Source organism: Nomascus leucogenys, chromosome 6 (assembly GCF_006542625.1).
Source record: "Nomascus leucogenys isolate Asia chromosome 6, Asia_NLE_v1, whole genome shotgun sequence".
NCBI classification, from domain to species: Eukaryota; Metazoa; Chordata; class Mammalia; order Primates; family Hylobatidae; genus Nomascus; species Nomascus leucogenys.
Window position 1 is genome coordinate 32,178,926 of NC_044386.1, and position 27,274 is coordinate 32,206,199.

Here is a 27,274-nt window from a genome sequence, read left to right on the forward strand (position 1 = left end):
GCACAGCAGTCTGAGACAGAACTGCAAGGCGGCAGCGAGGCTGGGGGAGGGGCGTCCGCCATTGCTGAGGCTTGACTAGGTAAACAAAGAGGCTGGGAAGCTTGAACTGGGTGGAGCCCACCACTGCTCAAGGAGGCCTGCCTGTCTTTGTAGACTCCACCTCTGGGGGCAGGGCATAGCTGAACAAAAGGCAGCAGAAACTTCTGCAGACTTAAAGGTTCCTGTCTGACAGCTTTGAAGAAAGTAGTGGTTCTCCCAGCATGGAGTTTGAGATCTGAGAATGGACAGACTGCCTCCTCAAGTGGGCCCCTGACCCCCGAGTAGCCTAACTGGGAGACAACTCCCAGTAGGAGCCGATGGACACCTCATACAGCCAGGTGCCCCTCTGAGATGAAGCTTCCAGAGGAAGGATTAGGCAGCAACATTTGCCGTTCTGCAATATTTGCTGTTCTGCAGCCTCTACTGCTGACACTCAGGCAAACAGTGTCTGGAGTGGACCTCCAGTAAACTCCAACAGACCTGCAGCTGAGGGTCCTGACTGTTAGAAGGAAAACTAACAAACAGAAAGGACATCCACACCAAAACTCCATCTGTACACCACCATCATCAAAGACCAAAGCTAGATAAAACCACAAAGATGGGGAGAAACCAGAGCAGAAAAGCTGCAAATTCTAAAAATCCGAGCGCCTCTTCTCCTCCAAAGAAATGCAGCTCCTCACCAATGGAACAAAGCTGGAAAGAGAATGACGTTGACGAGTTGACAGAAGTAGGCTTCAGATGATCAGTAATAACAAACTTCTCTGAGCTAAAGGAGGATGTTCAAACCCATTGCAAAGAAGCTAAAAACCTTGAAAAAGATTAGATGAATGGCTAACTGGAATAAACAGCATAGAGAAGACCTTAAATGACCTGATGGAGCTGAAAGCCATGGCACAAGAACTACATGACGAATGCACAAGCTTCAGTAGCCGATTCAGTCAGGTGGAAGAAAGTGTATCAGTGATTGAAGATCAGATGAATGAAATGAAGTGAGAAGAGAAGTTTAGAGAAAAAAGAGTAAAAAGAAACAAACAAAGCCTCCAAGAAATACAGGACTATGTGAAAAGACCAAATCTACGTCTGATTGGTGTACCTGAAAGTGACGGGGAGAATGGAACCAAGTTGGAAAACCCTCTTCAGGATACTATCCAGGAGAACTTCCACAACCTAGCAAGGCAGGCCAACATTCAAATTCAGGAAATACAGAGAATGCCACAAAGATACTCCTCGAGAAGAGCAACTCCAAGACACATAATTGTCAGATTCATCAAAGTTGAAATGAAGGAAAAAACGTTAAGGGCAGTCAGGGAGAAAGGTCGGGTCACCCACAAAGGGAAGCCCATCAGACTAACAGCTGATCTCTCGGCAGAAACTCTACAAGCCAGAAGACAGTGGGAGCCAATGTTCAACATTCTTAAAGAAAAGCATTTTAAACCCAGAATTTCATATCCAGACAAACTAAGCTTCATAAGTGAAGGAGAAATAAATAAAATCCTTTACAGACAAGCACATGCTGAGAGATTTTGTCACCACAGGCCTGCCTTACAAGAGCTCCTGAAGGAAGCACTAAACATGGAAAAGAACAACTGGTACCAGCCACTGCAAAAACATGCCAAATTGTAAAGACCATTGATGCTAGGAAGAAACTACAACAACTAATGAGCAAAATAACCAGCTAACATCATAATGACAGGATCAAATTCACACATAACAATATTAACCTTAAATGTAAATGGGATAAATGCTCCAATTAAAAGACAGAGACTGGCAAATTGGATAAAGAGTCAAGACCCATCAGTGTGCTGTATTCAGAAGACCCATCTCACAGGCAGAGATACATATAGGCTCAAAATAAAGGGATGAAGGAAGATCTACCAAGCAAATGGAAAACGAAAAAAAACCAGGGGTTGTAATCCTACTCTCTGAGGAAACAGACTTTAAACCAACAAAGATCAAAAGAGACAAAGAAGGCCATTACATAATGGTAAAGGGATCAATTCAACAAGAAGAGCTACTATCCTAAATATACATGCACCCAATACAGGAGCACCCAGATTCATAAAGCAAGTCCTTAGAGACCTATACAGAGACTTAGACTCCCACACAATAATAATGGGGGACTTTAACACCCCACTGTCAACATTAGACAGATCGATGACACAGAGAGTTAACAAGGATATCCAGGACTTAAACTCAGCTCTGCACCAAGTAGACCTAATAGACATCAACAGAACTCTCCACCCCAAATCAACACAATATACATTCTTCTCAGCACCACATCGCACTTATTCCAAAATTGACCACATAGGTGGAAGTAAAGCACTCCTCAGCAAATGTGAAAGAACAGAAATTATAACAAACTGTCTCTCAGACCACGGTGCAATCAAACTACAACTCAGGGTTAAGAAACTCACTCAAAACTGCATAACTACTTGGAAACTGAACAACCTGCTCTTGAATGACTACTGGATACATAACGAAATGAAGGCAGAAATAAGGATGTTCTTTGAAACCAATGAGAACAAAGGCACAACATATCAGAATCTCTGGGACACATTTAAAGCAGTGTGTAGAGGCAAATTTATAGCACTAAATGCCCACAAGAGAAAGCAGGAAAGATCTAAAATCGACACCCTAACATCACAATTAAAAGAACTAGAGAAGCAAGAGGAAACACATTCAAAAGCAAGCAGAAGGCAAGAAATAACTAAGATCAGAGCAGAACTGAAGGAGATAGAGACATAAAAAACCCTTCAAAAAATCAATGAATCCAGGAGCTGGTTTTTTGAAAAGATCAACAAAATTGATAGACAACTAGCAAGACTAATAAAGAAGAAAAGAGAGAAAAATTAAATAGATGCAATAAAAAATGATAAAGGGATATCACCACCAATCCCACAGAAATACAAACTACCATCAGAGAATACTATAAACAACTCTATGCAAATAAACTAGAAAATCTAGAAGAAATGGATAAATTCCTGGACATACACACTCTCCCAAGACTCAGCCAGGAAGAAGTTGAATCCCTGAATAGACCAATAACAGGCTCTGAAATTGAGGCAATAATTAATAGCCCACCAAGCAAAAAAAGTCCAGCACCAGATGGATTCACAGCCGAGTCTACCAGAGGTACAAAGAGGAGCTGGTACCATTCCTTCTAAACTATTCCAATCAATAGAAAAAGAGGGAATCCTCCCTAACTCATTTCATGAGGCCAGCATCATCCTGATACCAAAGCCTGGCAGAGACACAACAAAAAAAGAGAATTTTAGACCAATATACCTGATGAACATCAATGCAAAAATCTTCAGTAAAATACTGGCAAACTGAATCCAGCAGCACATCAGAAAGCTTATCCACCACAATCAAGTTAGCTTCATCCCTGGGATGCAAGGCTGGTCCAACATATGCAAATCAATAAATGTAATCCATTATATAAACAGAACCAAAGACAAAAACTACATGATCATCTCAATAGATGCAGAAAAGGCCTTTGACAAAATTTAACACCCCGTCATGCTAAAAACTCTCAATAAACTAGGTATTGATGAAACATATCTCAAAATAACAAGAGCTATTTATGACAAACCCACAGCCAATATCATACTGAATGGGCAAAAACTGGAAACATTCCCTTTGAAAACTGGCACAAGACAGGGATGCCCTCTCTCACCCCTCCTATTCAACATAGTGTTGGAAGTTCTGGCCACAGCAATCAGGCAGGAGAAAGAAATAAAGGGTATTCAATTAGGAAAAGAAGAAGTCAAATTATCCCTGTTTGCAGATGACATGATTGTATATTTAGAAAACCCCATCGTCTCAGCCCAAAATCTCCTTAAGTTGATAAGCAACTTCAGCAAGTCTCAGGATACAAAATCAATGTGCAAAAATCACAAGCATTCTTATACACCAATAACAGAGAGCCAAATCATGAGTGAACTCCCATTCACAATTGCTTCAAATATAATAAAATATCTAGGAATCCAACTCACAAGGGATGTGAAGGACCTCTTCATGGAGGACTACAAACCACTGCTCAACGAAATATAAGAGGACATAAACAAATGGAAGAACATTCCATGCTCATGGATAGGAATAATCAACATTGTGAAAATGGCCGTACTGCCCAAGGTAATTTATAGATTCAGTGCCATCCCCATCAAGCTACCAATGACTTTCCTCACAGAATTGGAAAAAACTATTTTAAAGTTCATATGGAACCAAAAAAAGAGCCCGCATTGCCAAGACAATCCCAAGCCAAAAGAACAAACCTGGAGGCATCACACTACCTGACTTCAAACTATACTACAAGGCTACAGTAACCAAAACAGCATGGTACTGGTGCCAAAACAGAGATATAGACCAATGGAACAGAACAGAGCCCTCAGAAATAATATCACACATCTACAACCATCTGATCTTTGACAAACCTGATAAAAACAAGATAAAGGGATGATAAAAACAAGAAATGGGGAAAGGATGCCCTATTTAATAAATGGTGCTGGGAAAACTGGCTAGCCATATGTAGAAAGCTGAAACTGGATCCCTTCCTTACATCTTATACAAAAATTAACTCAAGATGGATTAAAGACTTAAATGTTAGACCTAAAACCATAAAAACCCTAGAAGAAAATCTAGGCAATACCATTCAGGACATAGGCATGTGCAAGGACTTCATGACTAAAACACCAAAAGCAATGGCAACAAAAGCCAAAATTGACAAATGGGGTCTAATTAAACTAAAGAGCTTCTGCACAGCAAAAGAAACTACCATCAGAGTGAACTGGCAACCTATGGAATAGGAGAAAATTTTTACAATCTACCCATCTGACAAAGGGCTAATATCCAGAATCTACAAAGAACTTAAACAAATTTACAAGAAAAAATCAAACAACCTCATCAAAAAGTTGGCAAAGGATATGAACCGACACTTCTCGAAGAAGACATTTATGCAGCCAACAAACACATGAAAAAATGCTCATCATCACTGGCCATCAGAGAAATGCAAATCAAAACCACAATGAGATACCATCTCACACCAGTTAGAATGGCCATCATTAAAAAGTCAGGAAAACAGGTGCTGGAGAGGATGTGGAGAAATAGGAACATTTTTACACTGTTGGTGGGGCCGTAAACTAGTTCAACCATTGTGGAAGTCAGTGTGGCAATTCCTCCAGAATCTAGAACTAGAAATACCATTTGACCCAGCCATCCCATTACTGGATATATACCCAAAGGATTATAAATCATGGTGCTATAAAGACACATGCACACATATATTTATTGCGGCACTATTCACAATAGCAAAGACTTGGAGCCAACCCAAATGTCCATCAATGATAGACTGGATTAAGAAAATGTGGCACATATACACCATGGAATACTATGCAGCCATAAAAAATGATGAGTTCATGTCTTTTCTAGGGACATGGATGAAGCTGGAAACCATCATTCTCAGCAAACTGTCGCAAGGACAGAAAACCAAACACCGCATGTTCTCATTCACAGGTGGGAAGTGAACAACGAGAACACTTGGACACAGGAAGGGGAACATCACACACCGGGGCCTGTCGTGGGATGGGTAGAGGGAGGGGGATAGCATTAGGAGATATACCTAATGTAAATGATGAGTTAATGGGTGCAGCACACCAACATGGCACATGTATACATATGTAACAAACCTGCACATTGTGCACATGTATCCTAGAACTTAAAGTATAATAAAAAAAATAAGAGCAAGGATATTGTGAGTAGACAGGAGTGAGGGGCTCTACAGCACATTTCATAGCAGACACTTGGCAAAATTCCTTATTAGGCATCTCTGTATTTGCCCTCAAAGTTCCTCCCCTATCAGTTGTCATATCTTGCCCCTTTTCTTTCCTCACACCTCTCTAAAATCCCCTCTAAAATAAAATAAAATTCTCTCTGTAGTCCCCAGGAATCCTGCAATCAGCATCAGCTTGCATATCTCACTCACCAAATGGTAGGCTGATTTCTAGAGACATGTAACCATTTAGTGTTCCTCAAAGTCAACCCCATGGGGGATCTTAGCCTTCCCACCATGTGGCCTATTAAAGTCTTTTTTCCCACAAAAATTGGTGTCTTTCTACTGCAGGAATATAGCTGCCAGAAAAATGTGATTTCTCCATACTGTTTCAGAAACAACAGGAATTGCCACATTGTCCCCCAACAGAAAGCTGGGCTGCTTCTCATGCTCAGTTTCAGATTACCCTCTTTCAGGCATGGACATCCCTGGGTTTTCCAAAGCTGGGTCATGCTCTGTCTACAAAACACCCAGAACCTGACCTTACCATACCTTACCATAGCACTGATAATGAATCTTGACCTATCTTTCTCTTTACCCCCACCCCATCTTAGGCTAGAAGCTCATTGCTCTGTGTGTGTTTCTTTCATATCTCCCATGCTTAATGCAAAACTCTTTCCATCAATCCATCAACCCACCCACCCATTTATCCACCTGTCCATCCATCCATCCATCCATCCATCCATCCATCCATCCATCCATCCATCTCTCCATCCACCCACCCACCCATCTATCCATCCATCCATCCATTAACCTACCTACCCATCTTTTCATCAATCCATCAACCCACCCACCCATTTATCCACCCACCCATTTATCCATCCATCCATCCATCCATCCATCCATCCATCCATCCATCCATCCATCCATTAACCTACCCACCCATCTTTCCATCCATCTATCAACCCACCCACCCATTTATCCATCCATCCATCCATGCATCCATCCATCCATCCATTCATCCATCCACCCACCCACCTATCTATCCACCCATCCATTTATCCATCCATCCATCCATCCATGCATTCATCAATCTACCCACCCACCCATCTGTTAATCCTTCAACAAATATCAACTGAGCATCTGTGATGCAGGGTTAGGATCCGAAGAATACAATGTTGTGCTGAAACAAACCTCCTAGTACTTCCAGTCTCCTGAAGAGAGGAGCTAATAAAGCACTTCAGTGTAAATGATGCAAGTGCTAAGGAGAAACCCGGCAGGTACCATGAGAACCAATAGTGGGCAGATTTGACCTGGCCTAGGAGGCCAGGAAGGGTTGCCTGGGGAGGCTGCTTCAGGAGAAGGAGGAGTAGAAAGCCCCTCTTATTTCTCTATCATAGCCCTGAATATAGCTGGGTCTGGCAGACACTGCTGGTTGCTTCTCCAACACCCACTTCTCCCTTCATTTTTATTAGGTGTCCTGTTTTGTTAGGTATCAGGCATCTAGCCCCAGGGGATGAGGAGGTATCAGTCTAAGCTAACCATGGTGATCTCACTTGCCTTCTGCCTGTGATTGGTTTAGGAATGTTCTTGACATCAAGGCCTAGCAGAAGTCTTCAAGGGCTCGGTTGTCAGCTTGGAGTTGGATGTGAACTGACTTTGCAGCATGATCCATGGGCAGGCACATACTTTGGAGCTGACACATTTAGGGACTTGGACAGGTACCAAGTAACCCCATCACTTGAGAGAGACAAAATAGGTGGTTTGTTTCTAGAGCTGGTCCTGTCATTCATCAGCCACATTGAATTTGGCATGTCTTTTCCTCTTTCTGAGCATGAGTATCTTTTAATGTAAAGTGTCAAGAGGGTCACATGTGCCCTGCTTTCCTCAGTCAACTGTTGTGAGGATGAAATAAATGATATTTTTGTGCAAGTGTGCCACATGGCTGCAAAGTGCTATTGAAGTGTGAACCACTGTCATTGGCAAGGCTTGATAAATACTCCACCATCATCAGTTGGGGTTACAATTGCTCCTTGGAACCCTCCAAGCTCCTCGGATTTTTCTGAGTGGAGGCCTAATTTCAGATGGAGAAGATGCTCCTCTTCCTTGAAATGTCTTTTGACTTGGAAACTCATTGCTCTAATTGGGCTCCGGGGGACTGCCTGGCTCCTTGTGTCACCAGGGTGGAGATTTTCCTTTGTCTGGGAGCCCAGTGGCTCCCGTATGTGAGTGAAACTCTGAGTCCCTCTTGCCTCAGGATTCAGGATGGGGTCTTCTGCTTCATCAGAAGCCCACAGAACTCAGAGGCCATCCAATGGAGGAAATGGGCTACAAAGCCAACCCCAGTGGCTCCTCTCTTTCCATTTATTAACATAAAGAATTTGGGTGGGGCAGATGCATGTTTGCTCAGGGCTGGGCCTGAGCTTTGGCTCCCTTCCTTTTTGGAATTCGGTTCCTTCTACTCTTCTCTATCCCTGCCCACAAAGCTGGCGATGTTGGGCTGCATCTCTTTTCCAGAACTCGCTGCTGGAAGTACCAGCCTCTGTCTCGAGACATGCTCTTCAGAACTTTCTATCATGATAGAAATGTCCAGTGGATTTCCTTTGTCTGGTGGTGGTAGCCACAAGCCACAAGAGGCTGGCAAACATTTGAAATGTACTCAATGTGACTGAGGCATGGAATTTTTAATATTATTTAATTTCAATTTATTTATATTTAAACTGCTACAAGTAGCTAGTGGCTTGTGTATCAGACAGTACGGGTCTAGAGCTCAATATCCCAATCATTTCAGTCTCTCCATTGCAATCAAAATTAATTTGTCCTGTGTCCCAATCCCAAGGCTCTCTTCTTAGAGAAGCACCAGCAAGACAATCTCATAAACAAATTGATATCCATAAATTAAGGCCTTTCTCCCTTAGGTACATGTGTAGGTTTTGAGTAATGCCACAATTTAGTCAAAGCAGAGGCTCAAATGATAGGAATTTGAGAAACTTTAACAGGTAAGTGGTGGGAGAAAAGATTATAAGTATAGAGCTTTAAGTGAACTTCAAAGCACACCCTATGGGTGGACACATCCTCCTGAGGACGCTGGGCTTCTTCTAAGCTCCTCCTGGCCTCTTGCAGTCTGGAGAGAGTTAAGGGCAGAAGTGTGCAGATGGGAGCCTGGGAAAGGGCTGGAGGTGGGAGGGTTGGAATGGGCAGAGCCTGAAGGATGCCAGGGTTCTTGCAAAAGAACCTGGCATGCCAGGCAGAGAGACAGTTTGTTCCACCCTGGGTGGGTATGGGGCATGAGGGAGTGATTGTTAGGGAGTGATGATTACCACTGGGACAGGACTGGAAAGTTAACAATTAAGTTAGAGAGACCAGACGTCATATTAAAGGCTGCAAAATGGACTGTGGCACTTTGGGTTGAGTCTCGGACAGGAATTGCAATTTTACTCTTAATTTTTAATCCCCTCTTTTAAGGAGGTTCCCCCACTCCGGATTCTTCTATGAATATTGCTCTCTGGATGTTCTTTTCACCCTGAAACTAAGCTGTGTTTCTGTTTCTCTTGGATGACCATGTAACTGCTTTCAAGTTCCTGCCTGTGATTTCACAGATATCCACTGGAATCAGAAGTATCTTTGTAATCCAAACACCAGTTTGGGAAAAGGTGGAGGATGATGGAGGCTGGGTGCAGGGGTCAGGGGAGATCAATCAGAGGAATAAAAGGTCCTTGAGGTGCACTTAAAGGTGAATAGGAAGTGTGTGTACAAACCCTAGGGCTTTGGAATTTCCTTTTAGGGCCTTGATTTGCCAATTGCTACCACAGATAAATCTCTACCACCACCTTGTCTACTCTGTACTATTTGGTTAATTTTTTTAAAAAAAAGGATTTCTGGTTAAGCCACTCTTTAGAATGGTGACTTGTTTGCTATAAAAAGTTAAAATTCTATAAAGTGAAGTGGAGAGTATGTCTCAAATCTTTTGAGCAATAATGTTGTCTTTGAATACATGTCTATGAATAATGAATACACACAAACACAAAGTAGCAGCCAAATTTTCCAGGAGCTTTGCAACACAGCTCTGACTACTGGGTGCTTTCTGATCTCTTCAAACTCTTAAAGGAAAGGTCCACTCAGTATTCAGCATTGCCCTGTTCTCCTTCATTTGCCTTTCCTTCCAGTAGACAGCATGAGGCATTTGGCATCAAGGGATAGAAGCCAAGACTGGAGAAAGCAACTCAGAGAAGTCTGAATGGGTCGATTCACCACTTCCAATGTTACCAGATGCTCCTGGGCAGAGCTATTATGCTATGGGGTACTCTTCTACCCAGAGCGTTTTGATGACTGATGACACTTCTTCTGCAAGTATTTGCTAATGTTATTCTGAACACTATAAATTTCAGTCGATTTCCATGAAAAACAAAAGCTCCTGCTGGGCTGAGGCAACTTAAAGCAGTGGTTCTTGGTAGGACAATTTTGTCCCCACTCAGAGGACATTTGGCAAAGCCTGGAAACATTATTTTATGTTAGTTCTGTTGGGGGGAGTTTTGTCTTCCTTGGAACTGTCTGGAGATATCATGGGTTGTTAGAGCTGGGGTGGGGTGGTGTCCTTCTGGTATTTAGTGGGAGACACCAGGAATGCTGCTGAGCATCAAATGATGCACAGAGGAGCCCCACAACCCAAAACGATCTGACCCAGAATGTCCACAGTGTTGTCTGAGAAACCCTGGTCCAGAGGGCAAGTTCAGGCTCAGTTCTTGACACCAAAGTGGCATGATGGCTCTCAAGGGGCTATCATGTTTCAATGTGGGAAGACTAGTAAGTTCCCTTAGATGGCCCCAAGAAATCCCAGGAAAATTTTGCCTAGGATTTTCTTCAACCAATAACTTCATCGTTTTCCTATCTTCCTGGCTCCTTAACTTCCTCTGAATGAGAGAGTACAGCCTCAAAGTCATACACGTTGAGCTCATCTCAGTGGGTCCAGATCCCATTTGACTGTAGTGTAGACAGAGGCAAGTCAGGGGGCTTGGTTTCTCCAACTGTAAAATGGAGTCGTAATACTTCATGATCTATTTGCTAGGGAGCCCTGGCAGCCTGGGGTTTCCTTGCCACTGGTAGATGAGGGAAGACCCAGAGCCTGTCACACATGAGTCCTGCCATGACGGCTGGGAGGAAGGAGACACAGCAGTAACATTATGGGGCCCAGAAAGCTGTGGCAAGAATTTATGTAGAGTTGCTTAAGAAAATAAAAGCAAGCACAATATTTCTCTCTCTGATTATAAAAGTAACATAGTCATTGTCGATAATCTCTGAATTACAGAAAACTACAAGGAGAAAATAAAAATCTCTCATGATTGCACCACTAGGAGATATCAGCTATTAAAAGCTTTGGTATTTTCTTTGAGAAAAACAGAAAAGGATGAACATCAGGTTTTCTGAGCTGGACAGGCTGGGGAGATTGAAACAGCCTTTGAAGACAGCAGAATGTGCCAGTGTAGACATTGACTGGTTTGAGATGATATTCTGTAAACCAAGATAGTTGAGCCCCTGCCCTGGATGAAACGGACAGTGGGGAAGATGGGTGGTGTGACCAAGGGGCATGTGAACAAGTCCCCCTTACCTTCAGGGTTCATGTGGAAAGCATCCTCAGTGTTTGCCTCCATGAATAGGAGAGTTCTTTAGCTGAAAGAGGAAATGATTCATTTTAGCTCCAAGATGACAAAACAGGAGATTCCATTTCTGGCTCATTCTGCAGTATGTAGCATGGCTGAACATTGGCACCTCAGTGATAGGCATGAGACAGCTCTAGTGTTCTGGAATTAGTTTTTTGGCAGCTTTATTTTGAAGTAATTTTAATCTTGCAGAAAAGTTATAAAATAGTAAAAAAAAAAAATCTCATATATCTTCGACCCACATACCTCAATTGTTACTATTTCACCACATCTGATTTATAATCTTTCTTCTCTGTATATAAAAATTACTTCCTAATTATTTGTGAATTAGTCACAGTCATGATGCATGTTTACCCCTAAATATTTCAGTGTGTTTTCCTAAGAACAAGGACAATTCTCCTACATAAATGTAGTACAATAATTAACATCAGAAAATTAACATTGATACAGTATTATTACCTAATCTATAGAGCTTACTCAAATTTTGCCAGTTATCCTAGTTGGGATTAGATTTCATAAAATTTGGTCCTGGAGACCTTAATGAAATTTATTAACAAATTCTGACACAGTTATAGATGAACTGGAATTCTGGGTTTTGTATAAGAACTTTCAGACTCTGGAGACTGACTGGCCTGGGTCTGGGAGGCGTGAAGGGACAACTGTTAGAGGTATGGATCTTTTTTTTATTTTGACGGGGTCTTACTGTGTCTCTCAGGCTGGAGTGCAGTGGCACAATCACAGCTCACTGCAATCTCAACCTCCCCAGGCTCAGGTGATTCTCCCATTTTACCCACCCCCTGCCCCAAGTAGCTGGGGCTACAGACACATGTCATCACACCTGGCCAATTTTTTGTACTTTTGGTAGAGATGGGGTTTTGCCATGTTGGCCAGGCTGGTCTCAGACTCCTGGCCTCAAGTGATCTTCCTGCCTCAGACTCCCAAAGTGCTGGGATTATAGGTGTGAGCCACCATGCCCAGCCTACAGCTACTTTTTAAAATGGGCTTCGGGGCAGGGCACAGACAAACAAAGTCAGCAGTAACCTCTGCAGACTTAAATGTCCCTGTCAGATAGCTTTAAAGAGAGTAGTGGTTCTCCCAGCACACAGCTGGAGATCTGAGAACGGGCAGACTGCCTCCAAAAGTGGGTCCCTGACCCCCGAGCAGCCTAACTGGGAGGCACCCCCCAGTAGGGACAGACTGACACCTCACTCGGCCGGGTACTCCTCTGAGACAAAACTTCCAGAGGAATGATCAGACAACTGAATTTGCGGTTCACGAAAATCTGCTGTTCTGCAGCCACCGCTGCTGACACCCAGGCAAACAGGGTCTGGAGTGGACCTCTAGCAAACTCCAACAGACCTGCAGCTGAGGGTACTGTCTGTTAGAAGGAAAACTAACAAACAGAAAGGACACCCACACCAAAAACCCATCTGTATATCACCATCATCAAAGACCAAAAGTAGAAAAAACTACAAAGATGGGGAGAAAACAGAGCAGAAAAACTGGAAACTCTAAAAAGCAGAGCACCTCTCCTTCTCCAAAGGAATGCAGTTCCTCACCAGCAACGGAACAAAGCTGGACGGAGAATGACTTTGACGAGTTGAGAGAAGGCTTCAAACGATCAAACTACTCTGAGCTGCAGGAGGAAATTCAAACCAATGGCAAAGAAGTTAAAAACTTTGAAAAAAAATTAGATGAATGTATGACTAAAATGACCAATGCAGAGAAGTGCTTAAAGGAGCTGATGGAGCTGAAAGCCAAGTTTTGAGAATACGTGAAGAATACAGAAGTCTCAGTAGCCGATGTGATCAACTGGAAGAAAGGGTATCAGTGATGGATGATGAAATGCATGAAATGAAGTGAGAAGGGAAGTTTAGAGAAAAAAGAATAAAAAGAAACAAACAAAGCCTCCAAGGAATATGGGACTATGTGAAAAGACCAAATCTACGTCTGATTGGTGTACCTGAAAGTGATGGGGAGAATGGAACCAAGTTGGAAAACACTCTGCAAGATATTATCCAGGAGAACTTCCCCAATCTAGCAAGGCAGGCCAACATTCAGATTCAGGAAATACAGAGAATGCCACAAAGATACTCCTCGAGAAGAGCAACCCCAAGACACATAATTGTCAGATTCACCAAAGTTGAAATGAAGGAAAAAATGTTAAGGGCAGCCAGAGAGAAAGGTCGGGTTACCCACAAAGGGAAGCCCATCAGACTAACAGCTGATCTCTCGGCAGAAACTCTACAAGCCAGAAGAGAGTGGGGGCCAATATTCAACATTCTTAAAGAAAAGAATTTTCAACACAGAATTTCATATCCAGCCAAACGAAGCTTCATAAGTGAAGGAGAAATAAAATCCTTTACAGATAAGCAAATGCTGAGAGATTTTGTCACCACCAGGCCTGCCTTACAAGAGCTCCTGAAGGAAGCACTAAACAGGGAACAACCAGTACCAGCCACTGCAAAAACATGCCAAATTGTAAAGACCATAGAGGCTAGGAAGAAACTGCATCAACTAACGAGCAAAATAACCAGCTAACATGATAATGACAGGATCAAATTCACACATAACAATATTAACTTTAAATGTAAATGGGCTAAATGCTCCAATTAAAAGACACAGACTGGCAAACTGGATAAGGAGTCAAGACCCATCAGTGTGCTGTATTCAGGAAACCCATCTCACGTGCAGAGACACACATAGACTCAAAATAAAGGGATGGAGGAAGTTCTACTAAGCAAATGGAAAACAATAAAAGGGGTTGCAATCCTAGTCTCTGATAAAATAGACTTTAAACCAACAAAGATCAAAAGAGACAAAGAAGGCCATTACATAATGGTAAAGGGATCAATTCAACAAGAAGAGCTAACTATCCGAAATATATATGCACCCAATACAGGAGCACCCAGATTCATAAAGCAAGTCCTTGGTGACCTACAAAGAGACTTAGACTCCCACACAATAATAATGGGTGATTTTAACACCCCACTGTCAACATTAGACAGATCAACGAGACAGAAAGTTAACAAGGATACCCAGGAATTGAACTAAGCTCTGCACCAAGCAGACCTAATAGACATCTACAGAACTCTCCACCCCAAATCAACACAATATACATTTTTTTCAGCACCACACCACACCTATTCCAAAATTGACCACATAGTTGGAAGTAAAGCTCTCCTCAGCAAATGTAAAAGAACAGAAATTATAACAAACTGTCTCTCAGACCACAGTGCAAGCAAACTACAACTCAGGATTAAGAAACTCACTCAAAACCGCTCAACTACATGGAAACTGAACAACTTGCTCCTGAATGACTACTGGGTACATAACGAAATGAAGGCAGAAATAAAGATGTTCTTTGAAACCAATGAGAACAAAGGCACAACATACCAGAATCTCTGGGACACATTCGAAGCAGTGTGTAGAGGGAAATTTATAGCACTAAATGCCCACAAGAGAAAGCAGGAAAGATCTAAAATTGACACCCTAACATCACAATTAAAAGAACTAGAAAAGCAAAAAGCAAACACATTCAAAAGCTAGCAGAAGGCAAGAAATAACTAAAATCAGAGCAGAACTGAAGGAAATAGAGACACAAAAAACCCTTCAAAAAATTAATGAATCCAGGAGCTGGTTTTTTGAAAAGATCAACAAAATGGATAGATCGCTAGCAAGACTAATAAAGAAGAAAAGATAGAAGAGTCAAATAGATGCAATAAAAAATGATAAAGGGATATCACCACCAATCCCACAGAAATACAATCTACCATCAGAGAATACTACAAACACCTCTATGCAAATAAACTAGAAAATCTAGAAAAAATGGATAAGTTTCTCGACAAATACACCCTCCCAAGACTAAACCAGGAAGAAATTGAATCTCTGAATAGACCAATAACAGGCTCTGAAATTGTGGCAATAATCAATAGCTTACCAACCAAAAAGTGTCCAGGACTTGATGGATTCACAGCCAAATTCTACCAGAGGTACAAGGAGGAACTGGTACTATTCCTTTTGAAACTATTCCAATCAATAGAAAAAGAGGGAATCCTCCCTAACACATTTTATGAGGCCAGCATCATCCTGATACCAAAGCCTGGCAGAGACACAACCAAAAAAGAGAATTTCAGACCAATATCCTTGATGAACATTGATGCAAGAATCCTCAATAAAATACTGGCAAACCGAATCCAGCAGCACATCAAAAAGCTTATCCACCATGATCAAGTGGGCTTCATCCCTGGGATGCAAGGCTGGTTCAACATACGCAAATCAATAAATGTAATCCAGCATATAAACAGAACCAAAGACAAAAACCACATGATTATCTCAATAGATGCAGAAAAGCCCATTGACAAAATTCAACAACACTTCACGCTAAAAACTCTCAATAAATTAGTTATTGATGGGATGTATCTCAAAATAATAAGAGCTATCTATGACAAACCCACAGCCAATATCATACTGAATGGGCAAAAACTGGAAGCATTCCCTTTGAAAACTGGCACAAGACACGGATGCCCTCTCTCACCCCTCCTATTCAACATAGTGTTGGAATTTCTGGCCAGGGCAATCAGGCAGGAGAAGGAAATAAAGGGTAATCAATTAGGAAAAGAGGAAGTCAAATTGTCCCTGTTTGCAGATGACATGATTGTATATCTAGAAAACCCCATTGTCTCAGCCGAAAATCTCCTTAAGCTGATAAGCAACTTCAGCAAAGTCTCAGGATACAAAATCAATATACAAAAATCACAAACATTCTTGTACACCAATAACAGACAAACAGAGAGCCAAATCATGAGTGGACTCCCATTCACAATTGCTTCAAAGAGAATAAAATACCTAGGAATTCAACTTACAAGGGATGTGAAGGACCTCTTCAAGGAGAACTACAAACCACTGCTCAATGAAATAAAAGAGGATACAAACAAATGGAAGAACATTCCATGCTCATGGGTTGGAAGAATCAATATCGTGAAAATGGCCATACTGCCCAAGGTAATTTATAGATTCAATGCCATCCTCATCAAGCTACCAATGACTTTCTTCACAGAATTGGAAAAAACTACTTTAAAGTTCATATGGAACCAAAAAAGAGCCCGCATCACCAAGTCAATCCTAAGCCAAAAGAACAAAGCTGGAGGCATCACGCTACCTGACTTCAAACTATACTACAAGGCTACAGTAACCAAAACAGCACGGTACTGGCACCAAAACAGAGACATAGATCAATGGAACAGAACAGAGCACTCAGAAATAATGCCACATATCTACAACTATCTGATCTTTGACAAACCTGACAAAAACAAGCAATGGGATAAGGATTCCCTATTTAATAAATGGTGCTGGGAAAACTGGCTAGCCATATGTAGAAAGCTGAAACTGGATCCCTTCCTTACACCTTATACAAAAATTAATTCACGATGGATTAAAGACTTACACGTTAGACCTAAAACCATAAAAACCCTAGAAGAAAACCTAGGCAATACCATTCAGGACATAGGCATGGGCACCAAATGGCAACAAAAGCCAAAATTGACAAATGGGATCTAATTAAATTAAAGAGTTTCTGCACAGCAAAAGAAACTACCCTCAGAGTGAACAGGCAACCTACAAAATGGGAGAAAATTTTCACAACCTACTCATCTGACAAAGGGCTAATATCCAGAATCTACAATGAACTCAAATTTACAGGAAAAAAACAAACAACCCCTTCACAAAGTGGGCGAAGGACATGAACAGACACTTCTCAAAAGAAGACATTTATGCAGCCAAAAACCACATGCAAAAATGCTCATCATCACTGGCCATCGGAGAAATGCAAATCAAAACCACAATGAGATACCGTCTCATACCAGTTAGAATGGTGATCATTAAAAAGTCGGGAAACAACAGGTGCTGGAGAGGATGTGGAGAAATAGGAACACTTTTACACTGTTGGTGGGACTGTAAACTAGTTCAACCATTGTGGAAGTCAGTGTGGCAATTCCTCAGGGATCTAGAACTAGAAATACCATTTGACCCAGCCATCCCATTACTGGGTATATACTCGAAGGGTTATAAATCATGCTACTATAAAGACACATGCACATGTATGTTTATTGCAGCACTATTCACAATAGCAAAGACTTGGAACCAACCCAAATGTCCAACAACGATAGACTGAATTAAGAAAACGTGGCACATATACACCATGGAATACTATGCAGCCATAAAAAATGATGAGTTCATGTCCTTTGTAGGGACATGGATGAAACTGGAAACCATCATTCTCAGTAAACTATTGCAAGGACAAAAAACCAAACACCGCATGTTCTCACTCATAGGTGGGAATTGAACAATGAGAACACATGGACACAGGAAGGGGAACATCACACTCCGGGGACTGTTGTGGGGTGGAGGGAGCGGGGAGGGACAGCATTAGGAAATATACCTAATGCTAAATGAGGAGTTAATGGGTGCAGCACACCAACATGGCACATGTATACATATGTAACAAACCTGCACATTGTGCACATGTACCCTAAAACTTAAAGTATAATAATGATAATAAAATAAAATAAAATAAAATGGGCTTTGATATATATGAACAGCAATTCATAATTTAATGCCCAATTTTGTCTTGCCCATTCCAAGCAAAGGCAAATAATCTAACCAGAGTAGCAGACCAAATAATGATTTTTCTAAGTCTTCAAAATCCAGAATCTTCAAGATTATTCCTTGAGGAAGCCAGTGCTGAATATTCTCCATGCTGACTCAATGGACAGAGGAGGAGGTGACTGGCAGGAAGCTGTGGTTGGCCACTAGTAGCCTCATGCCATTGACAACCTCTCTCTCTCTCTCTCTCTCTCTCTCACACACACACACACACACACACACACACGCCACTTTCTCAACATTGCTGCTGTTGGCATATCAATCAAAGGCTGCCATGTGACAAGGGCCATCTGAGCATAAGACAGCCAGCCCCGAGGCATTTGACAATAAGGGGCCTGCTGGATCCAGAGTCTGTGACACAGATGTCTGGGGCACGTTTCTTAGGAGCCACTCATTGTTCTCCATAGGGTGCAGTGACACCAAATTTTCTGTTTAAAAAAATTTTAGATTCTAAGAATTATTTTAGAACTTAAAGTTCTGTCTTTGATTAGAGTTGTCCTGTTCTGTTCAGAGCAAATCCTGTTCCATTCTGTCATCTCCCAAATAAGGTCCAGACTGTTTTTACACTCTTGACAGAAACCCTGAGGGGTCAGCGAGGGAGTGGGGAACCAGGACAAGGGCTGTGCTGGGGGTGGGACATCTGGAACAGCAGACAGCAGCAGTGAGGGCTTCGGGGCAGGCAGGGATAAAGGGATGACTTCTGCAGTTCAACACTTATTGAGTGACAGGCCCTGGGCCCACTTGGTCCATTCATCTATTATTCATTCAGCATTTATGAAATGCTTGGCTTACCACTTAGCCCTTGTCATCCTCTGCCCTGGCTCCCACATCTATTCTTTAGCTGCTCTGTGCCCTGTGAGTCTGACTCCTGTGCCCTCCAGCTTCAAGTAGGGTTCTACCCACGGTGGGTAGAGCATGGAGATGGGCATGTCAGGGTATCGATTTCCCTCCCTCCCTGCCTGCCTCAGAGAGTGGTGTCAGCCGTGGTTGTGTATCTTTTACCACAAGACCAGTTAAGCAGTCATGACTCCAGCTATCACTGGGCCCTGGCAAAATTCTTCCCTCTCCACTCTTCTTTATGCAGATAGTGGGTGACAAATTCCCTTCTTCTTCTAACCCCACCCCTGGGCATGTAAAGAGTCTCTTTACATTCTCTTCAAAATCCTAGCTGCGCATGCCATCCTTTTTCTATCTGACCCTAAGATGGCCCTTGAATATGTGCTAAATTGTGCCTGATTGCTCTGGACAAGCAAAAAAGGTGTAAAATTGTGTATATACTTCCTAATATGAGGATATACCATTATGGGGTGGGGAGACATAATTTAATAGAAGCTCCTGGGAGAAATAACTCACAGACTTCATCTTTTATATACTTGAGTACTGTGTGTCAGTCAAAGACCAACCTGATCTCTGGTCACATTATTTGAAGTATGGCATCCAGAACAGGGGAGGTGATAGTACTACTTAGTTCTGTGAATTCTACATTAGCTCCCACTTGGAGTACTGTGCTCATTTCCCTGCTCCTCACTTTAGGAAAAAGCATGTTATTTATCTCCAAGTTCTGTCACATAAAGCAGAAATTGAGAGAGTTTCTCTTCAAGAACCAAATAGTAAATATTTTCAGCTTTGTAGGCTGAAATGTTCCAAGTACTCTGTTACTGTAGTACAAAAGCAGCTGTAGACAACATGTACATGAATAAGCTTGGCTGTGTTCCAATAAAACTTTATTTATATAAATAAATGGGCTGGATCTGGCCTGCAGGCATTACTTTGCTGACCTCTGATAGAAGAGTGCAAAATGAATTTATTCTAGAGGTGCCCAGAAGGCAGAAGTTTGATCAATGTGTAAAAATCATGGGGTGGTAGATTTGTGCTAATTTTAAGATCATTCTAGTGGTGATTGCTGTTCCCAAAGAGAATCATCTGTTTCATAAGTCAGTGAGTTTCTTGTCATTATAGGGGTTCAAAGCAAAGGCTGAGTGTTTTAGAAGAATTTTCTGCTGAGCATGGAGAGTAAATTGGATGATGTGGGAGGTAACATTGCCTCACATTTCTGCATCTTCAGCATGGTACAGTGCACACATAGTAAGTCTTCTCAGTTCTGTGTTCCTAGAGGGAAGGGGCTGTGTCATATCCATCCTTGCATCCCACCCTCTCCTGAAAGCCTAGTATAGTGCTTTAAATATGATGGGTGTGACCAATACATTTTTTTGTCAAACTGACTCTTTAAATCAAATCTTGCTGACAGACTAATTGTACTAATTTGTCTTTAGTACAATCATCACTACCAGCCATATTAAATAATTCCATTACCTCTGATAAGCTTCAACATTTGAGGACTTTCACTGAAAATAATAGAAAACATTTACTAAGTTCTTAAAATATGCCAGCTATCATGCTAAGAGCCTTACAGGCATTATCTTATTTAATGCTCCCCAAAACCTATGAGGTAGGCACTATTATTACCCCTATTTTATTGATGAAGAAACTGAAATTCAGAGAAGACTCATAACTAAGAAGTCGCATATCCAAAACTTGAACTGAGATCTCTTTGATGCCAAAGGCTGTGCTCCAACCACAATTCCATTCTGCTTCTGAGTCACTCATTTATTCTTTCATTCACTGAGTATTCAATAAATACCAATTGGTTGCCTACTATTTGCCAAGTAGTATTTTAGGTGCTGATGATAGAGCTGTGGATATAAACAGGTCAAGTCCATGCTCTGAAGAAACTTACATTCTGGGTGGAATAAAGTGGGGGTTGATACACAATTAACAAATGAGAAAATAATACATGGTAATTCATCACAAGACATGAGGAGATTAAAAAGACAATAAATATTTCTTGTCCACACTAGAATCACAGGTATAATCCTAATTGATGAATTTAGCAGGACATGGAGATTAAAAAGATAATAAATATTTCTTGTCCACACCAGAACCACAGGTATAATCCTAAGTGATGAATTTACTGAAGTTTTCTTTTTTTTTTTCTTCAACTTTTAAGTCCTGGGGTACATGCTCAGGGTGTGCAGGTTTGTTACACAGGTAAACATGTGCCATGGTGGTTTTCTGCACAGATCAACCCATCACCCAGGTATTAAGCCCAACATCCATTAGCTATTCTTCCCGATGCTCTTCCTCCCCATGCCCTGATAGGCCCCAGTGTGTGTTGTTCCCCCAACCTGCTGCCCCATGTGTCCATGTGTTCTCATCGTTCAGCTCCCACTTATAAGTGAGAACATGTGGTGTTTGGTTTTCTGTTCCTGAGCTCTTTCTTGTTTACTGACATTAGCCCAAGGTTAGTCTTTTGTCCTGACAAATTGTCAGATAAACTGACATTAGGCCAATGTTAGTCTTTAGTCCTGACAAATTGTCAGATAAACTCAGATTCAGAAAGAAATCTTCGAGATTTCTGGCAATTGATAGAGATTACATATGGCAATTTATAGACATGCATGTGGAGCTCTTGAATGAAAAGGAAGTTTATCCAATAAAGCACTTGGGAATCACTCTTTTTGGGCAGGCTGAACTTGAGCAGAAGCAAGCACATCCACTTGAGTCAAAGGCATGGGCCTTGTTTAGGAGTAGAGGTACCAGGGTGGCTGAGAGTGGAGGAACCAAAGGGGAATTACAAAATCTTGATTGAGATTGAGATGGAGACAGAGGGAGCAAGATAAATAGGGTAAAGTCAACTGTCAGGTCCAATTGGCAAGTGCTGACTGGGAATGGGAGACAGTGCCCAAAGGTCAGGGGTGGAGTAAACACAAGCCCAGCAAACTTCTTAATAGGGAGCTAATTAAAGAATGACTAAAAACATAAGTGACATTTGGAGGGAACTTGTATAATGTCATCATTGAAAATGAGTCCTAGTCATTCATATATTGATTTGTTCACTCACATATTTATTCAGCATATAATAATTGGGCACCTAATACATGTTGGGTGCTATTCTAGGGCCTTTGCCTGGATGATGTTATTGATTTCATTGTTTAACAGAGAGACAGTGGAGGGAGCAAGGGATTTTGAGTCAGAAAATCTAAGTTCTGTTCTAACTCTAACTGGTCCTGTGGTCCTTGGAAAAGTCAGGCTGCTTCTCTCTTTAATGTGTTCTGATGTAAAACAAGGAGCTAAGATGCTTGAGGTCTTTTAGAATTTACTGTTAAAGTATTCAGTAGCTTTACAGTACATTGACGCTTATCATAAATACTCACTTATAGTCTGTCATTCTACCCTCCCACCCCCATCAGGGAAATCATAGTATTTATGAGGCTTTAAATGTGGAAACTTGTCAAGGATTGGACCAAGTTCCTCTGCTCTTTTCACTGAATTCCTCTGCCTTCCATGTAGGAATTTGTGTTTAATTTCTAAAAGAATTATAACAGAGCTGGGGGAAGATGTCAGAGGAAAAGGGAAAGATATAGATGATATAGAAGACAAGGAGAAGTTAAGACTGGGAAGGACAATGTACTAGCTCTCAGGAGCTTTGTGCCCTGTCTCTGAAATCATTCAGGGCTGCTACAATCATCAAAAAGATGTATCCAAAGGCACAAGAAGAGAGACCTTCCAACTGGTGGAAATTACATTAAGGCAAATTTGGGTTCAGTAAAATGGTAGAGGAGTTCCTCACTGGACATTCCGACTGCCCATGACTGGGCAGAGCTAAAACAAATGGGTCATGTTACAAGGCAAAGTAGCTTTTTAATTTTAAGGCCCACTGGTCAATAGATTGCTATGGCCAAGGATGAAATGGGCCATTCTGGTAGGAAGTGAGCTCCTCCTCATGGTGCATGCTTATGCTGAGACAACGTAAAATCCTAGAGGGGTTAGCAACTTGGATCAGGGCTACAAGACCAGGAAAGAGACTTTCAACTCAGAAATGCTATGACTGTAGGAGGCAGGAGGCTTACAATTTTATCTGTAGTCTATAACCCCTAGTCCAGAGTTTAGATATCCTTATAGTAATCTACTGGGGAATATTGAAGTCCCTTTTGCAGGCACTGACATCCAGGCAAAATTCCTTAACTTATTTATTTTACACAAGAAGTTCCTTGTATGAATTTTTGACAGAATACTCACCCTAACTCCTGTCTTTGGCATTTCTGACCTCTTGTTGTTGACAAATAACCATGATGGGGGACTTCTCTGGGAGCCAGAATTGAAATCAGAGTTGGACCAACACCCTGAAATTCTAGGCCCACCAGTCAATAGATTAACAGGGTTACCTTTGAATTTGTCCAGCGCCCTTATTTTCCAAAATGTTTTTCATCTGCTACCTTTATCAGAAGTATGTCAGTCAATTGGTGTTCTCTGAGGGTAATAACTTTAACAAGAGAAGGTGTATGGAAGTGCTTTGTAACAGTGAAACACTCTGAAAAGTTAGAAGTTTTATTATTGTTATAACCAGCCAAGGCCACAGTACTGGTTATTAGCAGATCCATATCTAGAGCGGGTTACTTAGAATCCTTTTGGAGGTAAATAAATAACACTACTTAAAAAGAAGCAAAGTCCAAGTCTCCTTGATTGACCAGCAAGCAATAGTAAAGTTTAAAGCTGGATTTTACAAGCATGAGAGGACCAAATCAGGATCACTTAAACACAGGCGGTTGTTCCAGTCCAGTGAGTAACTTTGGCGTGAATGTGAGTCTGTAGAAATTGGCCAAAGATCATGTTGACTGGGACAACGATGGGTTGGACACAGGTATGAGGTGGCCACCAGCAGTGGACCTGAATGAAATGACTTTCTGCTTAGTTTGGTTCAGAGGTCATGAGTGTAAATCTATCTTTCCCTGATGGTGAGGGGCATTTACAAGCTAGGGCTACACTAATAATTTAAAGTGGACTGAGAACTAGTGATTAAAAAATACCTCTGAGTGATGAAAGGACACTGTTTAGACTTCTAAAGGAAATGGTTTAAAAAATAATTCCCAATTGATTGCAACATTAAGAACATTCTTAAAATGTTACCTTTGTCCTGATCTCTTAATCCCCATAAGGGGTTTTCTGTAAAGGTTCTTTAAGCATTTGAAGCCACTAATACCATGAGTGGAAAAAGAACGTACTCTTTTAATTAAAGTGGAATATTGCTATGTTCATGTTAATTTCAATTGAGAACACCTCAAAGTATAAGAGAATACATATTTCCTGGTCTTAGTATCCAGGGCTTAGGATTATTTAAGATCAGTAGCCAAAATTGTTCCTGTTTTACACTGCATAATCAGGAAGACTGTTGAGAGGGGAATGTTAGCAGGAGATGGGTTTTAGTTTTCCAATTATGTCAGCCTGGTTGGGGAACATCTAAATGCCATTTGTCCTTGACCTTTGAACTGTTTTCTCCCTCACTCTTAGGCAACACAGCAAATGACCCTTACGAAGCAGCAAATTAGTAGCATGTGTCAAGGCTGACACTTCTGTTTTTCAATCTAGTTGTCTGTTTTGCTATCCAAAGCTGCCTTCTTCAGGGGTAGCTGCACTTGGCAGAATGATAAACTGTGCTTCTGTTTACTCATTTTTCCCAAGGCTAATTTAAAAGTGCTGTGGGTAGGTAAGTGATGTTGATAATGGGAACATCTTAAGCTATTAAGTTGAGAACTGAAATATTAGCATGGGCAAATAGACTCATTCTCTAGCTGATGGAAATGAGTCCATGTACTGTTTTTTAGCCCAAGAGTGCCATGTGTAGTTTCTTTTGGTTTCCATAAGCCAGGGGATCTGGCTCCCCAGAGCTGGGAAGATTATAGCATTGAGCAAATAATGTGCTTTGAGATTCTTTAAGGCCCAAATTTGTCCCAATTGCTTCATCCCAGGTTCTTTTATTTCCCCCTCATCGGTTTTGGTGACATTATTTTCCAAAGTAGCCCAATTGCATCAATCATTCATTTTAATTTTAAAAAATCAGAGGATTTTTTTTCTTTGTGTTACTGTGTGTGAATATTAGCCCACCTGATTCATTACATATAGGCAGCATGGTTCACTGGATGTGTATAGGATTCTGAATCAGACCAAAAGGGATCTAAATATGACTTGTGCCCCTATCTAGTCTTGTGACCTTGAGCAAGGCGCGTAAGTGCCTTGAGTCTTATTTCTTCACCTGTAAAGTGGAAGTATCTATTGCTACCTTTAGCTACCTTTTTGGATCATTGTGAATGTACACAGTATCTAGGAAATAGCAAGTAATTAATATATGCTAATGATTATTAACAGCTAACATTGATTGCACATCTGGTACGTGCCAGGAATTATGGGAATCCTCAAAACATCTCTAGGAAATAAGAATCATTATTATCTTCACTTGCTGATGAGAAAGAGATGGGCTAAATACTGGCTCAATGTCCCAAATATAGGAGATGGCCATGCCAGGATTGTAGAGCCTTCAGTCGGCCTCTACTCCCCATGTAAGAAGAATGGCTGTGAAGGGTTTTGCCACCTGGAGTAAGAACTGCCTGAATATGTATCCCAGGGAGGATTCTAAGACCTGGAGAACTCCTTGCTCCCCAATGCCTCTTCTTTTCCATGCCTTCTCATTCATACTTAAGCCAGAAGCTGTGAAGGGCAAATCTGATGCCAACAGACAAGACCACGTGGCAAGTAGACCCCTGGAAGACCTGCTATAGCTTGGCTTCACACCCAGCTGTGAACTTGTCAGCTGAACACACAACTGCAGGTGCAGTGTTCCATGTGCATGCCATTAAGAAAACTCCAATCATTCAAATGTTATTTTATTAGAAGGGAGGAATGGAGTCTTAAATACAGACCCGCTCTATTAAGATAGTTGAAAAACACAGATGTAAATATCATGACATTATTGTGCTATCACCATTACATCATCCTGCAAACCCCAACTCTCCACAAACTTAAATAGAAGTCATTTTTATTATCAATACTAAATACCCTTAAATCTAAGATACTAAGATCAGAAACTGTTGTAGTAACTCATGTACAGCTAAAAAGGTGTACAATTCAGATTAAAGAGATCATGGCACTTTGCTCTTTAGTTAAAATACTAGTGTGTTGTCCATCAACTAATGAATGGATATACAAATGTGGTATAACCCTACAGTGGAATTTTATTCAGCCATAGAAAAAAAGGAAGCACTGATACATGCCACAACATGAATAAACCTCAGAAAACAATATGGTAAGTGAAAGAAGCCAGGCACAAAAGACCCCAGATAGCACGATTCCATTTATGTGAAATGTCTAGAAAGCTAATCTATAGAAACAGAAGGTGGATGAGTGGTTGCCAGGGGCTGGGGGTCAGGGAGAAAAAGGAGTGGAGAGTGACTGCTATCATGTACTTCTTGGGGTGATGAAAGGTTCTAAAATTAGATTATAGTGATGGTTGCACAACTGTAAATACAGATGGTCTCCAACTTACTAAAGTTCCACGATTTCTTGACTTTATGAGGGTGCAAAAGAGACAGGCATTCAACCTGCTCCTTGATGGGGTTAGGTCCAGATAAACTATAAGTTGAAAATATCATAAGTTGAAAACATCCTTCTGACTTAAACAATATTTTTAACTTTCAATTTGCAATGAGTTTGTTGGGATCTAACCCCACTGTAAGTTGAGGAGCATCTGTATACTAAAATCCATTGAATCGTATACAGTTGTTCCTCAGTATTCATGGGGGATTGGTTGCACATACAAATTGGTTATATGCAAATACTATAGCATCGTCTATCAAGGACTTGCGCATCTGTGGATCTAATAAATACAAGAATACCAGATCCACAGATGAGCAAGTCTTTGATACAAGACGTTGTAGTATTTGCATACAACATATTCACATCCGCCCATATACTTTAAATCATCTCTAGGTTACTTATAATACTGAATACAATGCGAATACTATGTAAATAGCATGTGAATATTTGTTACACTATATTGTTTTGCATTTTGTATTATTTTTTATTGTATTATCATTTTTTTCAGAATATGTTTTATCCTTGATTGGTTGAATTCATGGATGTAAAACTTGCGAATACAAAGGGCTGGCTGTACTTTAAACAAGTGAACTTTATGGAATAGAAAGTATATCACAATAAAGCTACTTAAAAAATACAAGCCTATTATTTCCTCTAATTATTCGCAAAAATGATAATATTCTTTCATGTTCAGCAGCTCTTTTTGAATAAATAGCAATGA

General features: G+C 41.1%; 1 protein-coding gene across 2 annotated transcripts in view; it reads right to left on the bottom strand.

Annotated features, from left to right (window-relative positions):
• PRLR (prolactin receptor) overlaps positions 1 to 27,274 on the bottom strand; it is a 176,032-nt gene that overhangs the window by 48,694 nt on the left and 100,064 nt on the right. For both annotated transcript variants that reach the window (XM_003274943.4, XM_012501712.2), the window contains one exon: positions 11,412 to 11,473. The gene's annotated coding sequence lies outside the window, so the exon portion shown is untranslated. Of the gene's footprint in view, positions 1 to 11,411; positions 11,474 to 27,274 lie in introns of those variants that run through there.